The sequence below is a fragment of the Oncorhynchus clarkii genome, chromosome 14 (genome assembly GCF_045791955.1).
Source record: "Oncorhynchus clarkii lewisi isolate Uvic-CL-2024 chromosome 14, UVic_Ocla_1.0, whole genome shotgun sequence".
NCBI classification, from domain to species: Eukaryota; Metazoa; Chordata; class Actinopteri; order Salmoniformes; family Salmonidae; genus Oncorhynchus; species Oncorhynchus clarkii.
In genome coordinates, this window is record NC_092160.1 from 30244719 (window position 1) to 30254718 (window position 10000).

Genomic DNA, 10000 nt, shown 5'->3' on the forward strand with positions numbered 1-10000 from the left:
AATTTATTTGCAAATGATGGTGGAAAATAAGTATTTGGTCAATAACACAAGTTTATCTCAATACTTTGTTATATACCCTTTGTTGGCAATGACAGAGGTCAAACGTCTTCTGTAAGTCTTCACAAGGTTCACACACACTGTTGCTGGTATTTTGGCTCATTCCTCCATGCAGATCTCCTCTAGAGCAGTGATGTTTGGGGGCTGTTGCTGGGCAACACGGACTTTCAACTCCCTCCAAAAATTTTCTATGGGGTTGAGATCTGGAGACTGGCTAGGCCACTCCAGGACCTTGAAATGCTTCTTACGAAGCCACTCCTTCGTTGCCCGGGCGGTGTGTATGGGATCATTGTCATGCTGAAAGACCCAGGCACGTTTCATCTTCAATGCCCTTGCTGATGGAAGGAGGTTTTCACTCAAAATCTCACGATACATGGCCCCATTCATTCTTTCCTTTACACGGATCAGTCCCTTTGCAGAAAAACAGCCTCAAAGCATGATGTTTCCACCCCCATGCTTCACAGTAGGTATGGTATTTTTTGGATGCAACTCAGCATTCTTTGTCCTCCAAATACGACGAGTTGAGTTTTTACCAAAAGGTTATATTTTGGTTTCATCTGACCATATGACATTCTCCCAATCTTCTTCTGGATCATCCAAATGCTCTCTAGCAAACTTCAGACGGGCCTGGACATGTACTAGCTTAAGCAGGGGGACACGTCTGGCACTGCAGGATTTGACTCCCTGGCGGTGTAGTGTGTTACTGATGGTAGGCTTTGTTACTTTGGTCCCAGCTCTCTGCAGGTCATTCACTAGGTCCCCCGTGTGGTTCTGGGATTTTTGCTCACCGTTCTTGTGATCATTTTGACCCCACGGGGTGAGATCTTGCGTGGAGCCCCAGATCGAGGGAGTTTATCAGTGGTCTTGTATGTCTTCCATTTCCTAATATTTGCTCCCACAGTTGATTTCTTCAAACCAAGCTATTGCAGATTCAATCTTCCCAGCCTGGTGCAGGTCTACAATTTTGTTTCTGGTGTCCTTTGACAGCACTTTGGTCTTGGCCATAGTGGAGTTTGGAGTGTGACTGTTTGAGGTTGTGGACAGGTGTCTTTTATACTGATAACAAGTTCAAACAGGTGCCATTAATACAGGTGACGAGTGGAGTACAGATGAGCCTCTTAAACAGGAAGTTACAGGTCTGTGAGAGCCAGAAATCTTGCTTGTTTGAAGGTGACCAAATACTTATTTTCCACCATAATTTGCAAATAAATTCATTAAAAATCCTACAATGTGATTTTCTTTCTCATTTTGTCTGTCATAGTTGAAGTGTACCTATGATGAAAATTACAGGCCTCTCTCATCTTTTTAAGTGGGAGAACTTGCACTATTGGTGGCTGACTAAATACTTTTTTGCCCCACTGTAGATTATGTCGTCCCAGTTTAGATTTTAAGGTCATTGTTCTGATGGCTAAATTTAAAGGGACAAAAACACATGTCAATCCTGTAGTTGAATCCTACAGCTCCCTGCATCCTGGTCTCAGGGAAATGGTCATGTTACTACCCAAATGGCACCCTATATCAAGGCTATTCAACTGGTGGCCCGCGGGACAGACCCGGGTCGTTTATTAATTTAGACTGGCCCCCTGATCAATTCTGAACATTAACAAAAGATCTGCAAAAAAGCTACGACTCTCAGGAACAGGAACCTGCCATCTGTTTTCCTGTCTGATGAAAGCTACGACTCTCAGGAACAGGAACCTGCCATCTGTTTTCCTGTCTGATGAAAGCTACGACTCTCAGGAACAGGAACCTGCCATCTGTTTTCCTGTCTGATGAAAGCTACGACTCTCAGGAACAGGAACCTGCCATCTGTTTTCCTGTCTGATGAAAGCTACGACTCTCAGGAACAGGAACCTGCCATCTGTTTTCCTGTCTGATGAAAGCTACGACTCTCAGGAACAGGAACCTGCCATCTGTTTTCCTGTCTGATGAAAGCTACGACTCTCAGGAACAGGAACCTGCCATCTGTTTTCCTGTCTGATGAAAGCTACGACTCTCAGGAACAGGAACCTGCCATCTGTTTTCCTGTCTGATGAAAGCTACGACTCTCAGGAACAGGAACCTGCCATCTGTTTTCCTGTCTGATGAAAGCTACGACTCTCAGGAACAGGAACCTGCCATCTGTTTTCCTGTCTGATGAAAGCTACGACTCTCAGGAACAGGAACCTGCCATCTGTTTTCCTGTCTGATGAAAGCTACGACTCTCAGGAACAGGAACCTGCCATCTGTTTTCCTGTCTGATGAAAGCTACGACTCTCAGGAACAGGAACCTGCCATCTGTTTTCCTGTCTGATGAAAGCTACGACTCTCAGGAACAGGAACCTGCCATCTGTTTTCCTGTCTGATGAAAGCTACGACTCTCAGGAACAGGAACCTGCCATCTGTTTTCCTGTCTGATGAAAGCTACGACTCTCAGGAACAGGAACCTGCCATCTGTTTTCCTGTCTGATGAAAGCTACGACTCTCAGGAACAGGAACCTGCCATCTGTTTTCCTGTCTGATGAAAGCTACGACTCTCAGGAACAGGAACCTGCCATCTGTTTTCCTGTCTGATGAAAGCTACGACTCTTTTTTTTTGTTGTTTTTATTTCACCTTTATTTAACCAGGTTGGCCAGTTGAGGACAAGTTCTCATTTACAACTGCAACCTGGCCAAGATAAAGCAAAGCAGTGTGACACAAATAACAACACAGAGTTACACATAAACAAACGTACAGTCAATAACACAATGAAAAAAAATAAAGTCTATATACAATGTGTACAAATGGGGTGAGGAGGTAAGGCAATAAATAGGCCATAGTAGCGAAGTAATTACAATTTAGCAGATTAACACTGGAGAGATAGATGAGCAGATGGCAATGTGCAAGTAGTGATACTGGTGTACAAAAGATCAGAAAAGTAAATAACAACAATACGGGGATGAGGTAGGTAGATTGGGTGGGCTATTTACAGATGGACTATGTACAGCTGCAGCGATCGGTTAGCTGCTCAAATAGCTGATGTTTAAAGTTGGTGAGGGAAATGTAAGTCACCAGCTTCAGCAATTTTTGCAATTCGTTCCAGTCACTGGCAGCAAAGGACTGGAAGGAAAGGCAGCCAAAGGAGGTGCTGGCTTTGGGGATGACCAGTGAGATATACCTGCTGGAGCACGTGCTACGGGTGGGTGTTGTTATCGTGACCAGTGAGCTGAGGTAAGGCGGAGCTTTACCTAGCATAGACTTATAGATAACCTGGAGCCAGTGGGTCTGGCGATGAATATGCAGCGAGGGCCAGCCGATTAGAGCATACAGGTCGCGGTGGTGGGTTGTATAAGGTACCTTTTTGGTAACAAAATGGATGGCACTGTGATAGACTGCATCCAGTTTGCTGAGAAGAGTATTGGAAGCTGTTGCGAAATAGAAAGCCGATTCTAGATGTAATTTTGGATTGGAGATGTTTGATATGACTCTGGAAGGAGAGTTTACAGTCAAGCCAGACACCTAGTGTTACGGATACAAGTATCCTGTGTGTGTATCCTGTGTGTGTTTCTTTTCTCTCCGTCTCCCCTCACAGGTGAAAATCATCACTCCCCAATCAGTCAACAATCAACCCATCAATCAGAAGACACACCTCCTCCTGTTTCCTACCCTATCACAGTTCCTTCCCCATGGTTTAAAAACCCCATCATTTGTTTGCTCTAGAGCTCAATCTCTTTGTAATGCCATGTTGGTAGATCTCTGTTCTATATAGATTTCAAGCTCAATCTCTTTGTAAATGCCATGTATGTAGATCTCTTTCTTTGCGTCTTAACCTCTTCTTTTGTTTGAGCACCTCCAAATCACTTTGTCATCTCCTGTGAGTATTGTTTTGGTTATGGTGTTTGTTTGTTGCTGGTGGGAAAAGGGGGAAACCAAGACAAGTCGCCCATGGGCATACACTACCCGTAGGTGAACTTTGTTAAATACACTAGTTAGAACTGGGCGGACCACCCACTGTATTTTTGGTTAGTTAGTTAGCTGTTGTTGAAATAGGCTAGTCTAGCTTAGGGGTGTTTTGAATACTTATTGTCTTTCCTTGAGTCCAGCTCAGCCCCTTTTCCTGCTCCCTCCATTACCGTGTGTTTAGAAATAAACCCTGAGTTTGACGGTATTATTTCGGTTGTCGTGGTTATTTCGTTCACACTTTGTCACAATTATAATTTACATGAGTTATGTTACGGGTCTCACTACCATCCCCCCCTAGACTGTCGGGCCAAAAGGGATTCGTAACACCTAGGTATTTGTAGTTGTCCACATATTCTAGGTCGGAACCATCCAGGGTGGTGATGCTAGTCGGGCGTGCGGGTGTGGGCAGCAAACAGTTGAAAAGCATGCATTTGGTTTTACTAGCGTTTAAGAGCAGTTGGAGGCCACGGAAGGAGTGTTGTATGGCATTGAAGCTCGTTTGGAGGTTAGTTAACAGTGTCCAAAGAAGGGCCCGATGTATACAGAATGGTGTCGTCTGCGTAGAGGTGGATCAGGGAATCACACGCAGCGAGAGGGACATCGTTGATATATACAAAGAAGAGTCGGCCCGAGAATTGAACACTGTGGTACCCCCATAGAGACTGCCAGAGGTCCGGACAACAGGCCCTCTGATTTGACACACTGAACTCTGTCTGCGAAGTAGTTGGTGAACCAGGCGAGGCAATCATTTGAGAAACCAAGGCTATTGAGTCTGCCAATAAGAATACGGTGATTGACAGAGTCAAAAGCCTTGGCCAGGTCTATGAAGACGGCTGCACAGTACTATCTTTTATCGATGGAGGTCATGATATCGTTTAGTACCTTGAGCGTGGCTGTGGTGCATACGTGACCAGCTCAGAAACCGGATTGCACAGCGGAGAAGGTATGGTGGGGAAACTCTCTCAGGACTACCTACCACCCTTCTGTTTTCCTGTCCGATTCTCACAAGGACTCGTTAGAAGGGAGTGACTAAGGGAAATGAATTCAAAGCATGCTTCCTTCAAACTGGAATTTGGCATTGCCTGATTTTACATGTCTTTGTATTATTTATTATTATGCTTAGCTTATAGATCATTTTAAAATGACCTTTAAGAAGCGTTTAAAAGTTGTTTAAATAAACATTTGAAAATGGTGAGCGAGTTGTGCCTTTTCCTTTTCAATGATTAGCGATTTTTTGGGGGGGTTGGCCTTCAACTCACGATGGTTGAGCCCCGCCCACTTCTTTCCTAATTACTTTTAGCAAAATTTCAATTTCAGAAAAGTGCTTTATGGATGTGTGGCGGGTGTTGCTTTTTATACAGTTCTTCTGACAAAGAATCGCATGTGGAAAATGTCCACCCCTCCCTGAAATGATTTGTTTTTTATACATCTGCTCCCAAGTGGCTCAGCAATCTAAGGCACTGCATCGCAGCGCTAGAGAGTTCACTACAGACCCTGGTTCGATCCCGGGCTGTATCACAACCGGCCGTGATCGTGAGTCCCATAGGGCGGCACGTAATTGGCGCAGCGTCATCCAGCTTTGGCAGGGGTAGGCCGTCATTGCCGTCAACTGACTTGCCTAGTTAAATAAAGTTTTTTTTTTTTTTTTTTTTTTATATCAATAAGAATATAGTTGAATAGCCCTTCCCTATATAGTGCACTACTTTTAACCAGGGCCCCATGGGAAATATAGGGAATAAGGTACCATTTGAGATGCAGACATGTTTCTACTCCTACCTTGGGTTTGGAACAGAATCATTATAATGTCCTTCAAAATGTATTCTGCTGTGAATATAACTTTATACTTTTAAACTCGGACAAAACAGAGATGCTTGTTCTAGGTCCCAAGAAACAAAGAGATCTTCTGTTGAATCTGACAATTAATCTTAATGGTTGTACAGTCGTCTCAAATAAAACTGTGAAGGACCTTGGCGTTACTCTGGACCCTGATCTCTCTTTTGAAGAACATATCAAGACCATTTCAAGGACAGCTTTTTTCCATCTACGTAACATTGCAAAATCAGAAACTTTCTGTCCAAAAATGATGCAGAAAAATTAATCCATGCTTTTGTCACTTCTAGGTTAGACTACTGCAATGCTCTACTTTCCGGCTACCCGGATAAAGCACTAAATAAACTTCAGTTAGTGCTAAATACGGCTGCTAGAATCCTGACTAGAACCAAAAAATTTGATCATATTACTCCAGTGCTAGCCTCTCTACACTGGCTTCCTGTCAAAGCAAGGGCTGATTTCAAGGTTTTACTGCTAACCTACAAAGCATTACATGGGCTTGCTCCTACCTATCTCTCTGATTTGGTCCTGCCGTACATACCCACACGTACGCTACGGTCACAAGACGCAGGCCTCCTAATTGTCCCTAGAATTTCTAAGCAAACAGCTGGAGGCAGGGCTTTCTCCTATCGAGCTCCATTTTTATGGAACGGTCTGCCTACCCATGTCAGAGACGCAAACTCGGTCTCAACCTTTAAGTCTCTACTGAAGACTCATCTCTTCAGTGGGTCATATGATTGAGTGTAGTCTGGCCCAGGAGTGGGAGGGTGAACAGAAAGGCTCTGGAGCAACGAACCGCCCTTGCTGTCTCTGCCTGGCCGGTTCCCCTCTTTCCACTGGGATTCTCTGCCTCTAACCCTATTACAGGGGCTGAGTCACTGGCTTACTGGGGCTCTCTCATGCCGTCCCTGGAGGGGGTGCGTCACCTGAGTGGGTTGATTCACTGATGTGGTCATCCTGTCTGGGTTGCCCCCCCCCCCTGGCTGAGGTCTTACTCAGCCTTGTCTCAGGATGGTAAGTTGGTGGTTGAAGATATCCCTCTAGTGGTGTGGGGGCTGTGCTTTGGCAAAGTGGGTGGGGTTATATCCTTCCTGTTTGGCCCTGTCCGGGGGTGTCCTCGGATGGGGCCACAGTGTCTCCTGACCCCTCCTGCCTCAGCCTCCAGTGTTTATGCTGCAGTAGTTTATGTGTCGGGGGGCTAGGGTCAGTTTGTTATATCTGGAGTACTTCTCCTGTCCTATTTGGTGTCCTGTGTGAATCTAAGTGTGCGTTCTCTAATTCTCTCCTTCTCTCTTTCTCTCTCTCGGAGGACCTGAGCCCTAGGACCATGCCCCAGGACTACCTGACATGACTCCTTGCTGTCCCCAGTCCACCTGGCCGTGCTGCTGCTCCAGTTTCAACTGTTCTGCCTTATTATTATTCGACCATGCTGGTCATTTATGAACATTTGAACATCTTGACCATGTTCTGTTATAATCCCACCCGGCACAGCCAGAAGAGGACTGGCCACCCCACATAGCCTGGTTCCTCTCTAGGTTTCTTCCTAGGTTTTGGCCTTTCTAGGGAGTTTTTCCTAGCCACCGTGCTTCTACACCTGCATTGCTTGCTGTTTGGGGTTTTAGGCTGGGTTTCTGTACAGCACTTTGAGATATCAGCTGATGTACGAAGGGCTATATAAATACATTTGATTTGATTTGAATATGTTCTCCCATTCCTTGCATTTTAATTATTTCAGTTTTTTTGTGCGTCTGAGTGTGCTTGTGTGTGAGGGGAGGTTGGGCATGTGTGTATTGTATGTGTGTGTGTGTGTTTGAAGTGATATGAAGACATATAGCAGGAGTGTTACATCACTATTAGCAACATGTCATCTGTATGCGGCTGTATGCAAATAAACTGGAATGTTAATTTTATTTTTTTCCCAGGCTCCTTTGCTCAGTCTTCACAACCCCAAGAGGCCTTTCTTTCCAACCCAGAGTGATGAGATGAAAACCTAGGCTTTCTATCTTTTCTCCATTACGCAGGAATAAAGTATATATTCCATCTCGCAGTCCATCCAATGTTCATGCATTGAAAAGCAGTAGAACAGTATTAGTAGAATGTGCCAGACATTTAAAGTACATGGTGACAAAGAGTGATTGATGATAGGATGTTTCTTCTTCTCTCATTCAGCAAAAACACATTCAGTTTGACCTCCTGCAAGTCATTATGGGTATTGGGATCTCATGGGTCCCTATGGGAACACCTCTTGGACACTACACACACAACCCACTGAGGCGTGGGATTGGTACAAACTAAAGGTCAGCGTGTGACATCATTCAAACATTACATCATTAAAATGAGCTGTGAGTGCCTGAGGGAACTATTACCAACAGCTGATCTGACCTCAGCTCGGACCTACGTTTCACGTTTTATTAGTCGAATGTAGAGGATACACATGGTATACTCCGTCCAACATAATGCGTTATCGCAGCTTCCTTCTGGACAATGCAGAAACAATAAGACATACGTGTGTGCGTGTGTCGTGGATAGTATAGTGGATTTATGATGTGAGAGGCCAGAGAGGAGAATGAACATAGACACTCACCGGCTGATTCCTGATGCAGACTGTGAACTATACTGCTGTAAAACCCTTAGACCACACACACAGTCTCTATAATGAGTTATTAGGCTTGACAATCTACTGTAAATTGACGTTAAAAACACAAAGACGAGGCTCTTCCACGTGAGCTCCCCAGACGGACGAGACAGACGGGCCTGAGGAGATACACCCTTTATTTACCACCTGGATTAACCCCCACCCACTCTCGCTCTGTCTGTTTGTCGGTCCATAGAGTGGTTTCATGTTTGTCCAGAGAGAGGTTTCATGTTTGTCCAGAGAGAGAGAGAGAGAGTTTAGACATATTTCCCTCAGACCCACAAAGAATTTCAAAACAAATCCAATCTTGATAAACTCCCATATCTATTAGGTGAAATACCACCGTGTGCCATCACAGCAGCAAGATTTGTGACCTGTTACCACAAGAAAACGGCAACCCGTGGAGCACAAACAACAATTGTAAATATGGCCTATATTTATCTGTCTATTTATTCTCCCTTTCATACTTCAACTACTTGCACATTGTTACAACACTGTACATAGCCAATAATATAACATTTGAAATGGCTTTATTCTTGTAAACATTTTGTGAGTGTAATGTTTACTGTTAATTTCTGTTTATTTCCCTTGTTTATTTCATTTTTGTCTATTCCACTTGCCTTGGCAATGTAAACATGTTTCCCATGCCAATAAAGCTCTTTGAATTTAATTGAGTGACAGAGAGAGAGAGAGAGAGAGAGTGACAGAGAGAGAGAGAGAGAGAGAGAGCATCCCTCTGTGCCTCATGTCCTGTCCTCTAAGTATGACTCCTACACCCTGCAGGCAAAAGTGACCAGGGAAAGCTGATCTAGTTAGACTCTGTTAGGAAGGTTCTGATGCAGGAGATGCAGGGAAACTGGAGGTGGAGGGGTTGGATATCCAGACGGGTCCTAGGGAGGTGGCTACCAATCAATCTCCTATTGGGGAACAGATACTGGCTTCACAGTAGCCTCATAGAACCAGACAGAGGACTACGCTCACTATTCTGTTTTGCTTTACATGGTTAGTTATCCCACGATCAGACTGGTTCCAACAGGTTAGTCTCACAGCATCAATTACATTAGCATCAGTTAGTCCTGGTTAATCAATAGACATGATCAGTGACTGGGGCTAACATGGTTAATTAGATCAGTCTGACGATGGGACTTAATGATATCAGTAAATCACCGGACTAACCCTGATCAATTAGTCAGACAGAGAGAGGCAGACACAGCAAGGCACTGGGCTAATGCAGCGCTGTAGGAGGCTGTACTCTGTCCATGGTGCTGAATCCAGTCAGACTTTCTAGAATGATCCAACCTCAAAGATACACACACTTCTCTTTCCCCTCCCCTCTCCTACCCCTCCCTCTCTCTCTCTCTCACACACACACAGTATATTTACTGACTCATTCAAGGCTGTGCCATTCAGAGCACATTCGTTCAATCAGGCCAGCCATTGAAACAGACATACCCTGGATCGGTTCCTTCTGTTTCTAAATATGGAGCATGAGAGATTACCCACTGGGCACAGACGTCAATTCAACGTCTATTCCACGTTGGTTCAATTTCATTAAA

The 10000-nt window shown here is 44.6% G+C and overlaps 1 protein-coding gene across 1 annotated transcript in view; it reads right to left on the reverse strand.

Moving 5' to 3' along the window:
• LOC139366064 (serine/threonine-protein phosphatase 2A 55 kDa regulatory subunit B beta isoform-like) overlaps positions 1–10000 on the reverse strand; it is a 39750-nt gene that overhangs the window by 28557 nt on the left and 1193 nt on the right. The gene's annotated exons all lie outside the window — the stretch shown is intronic.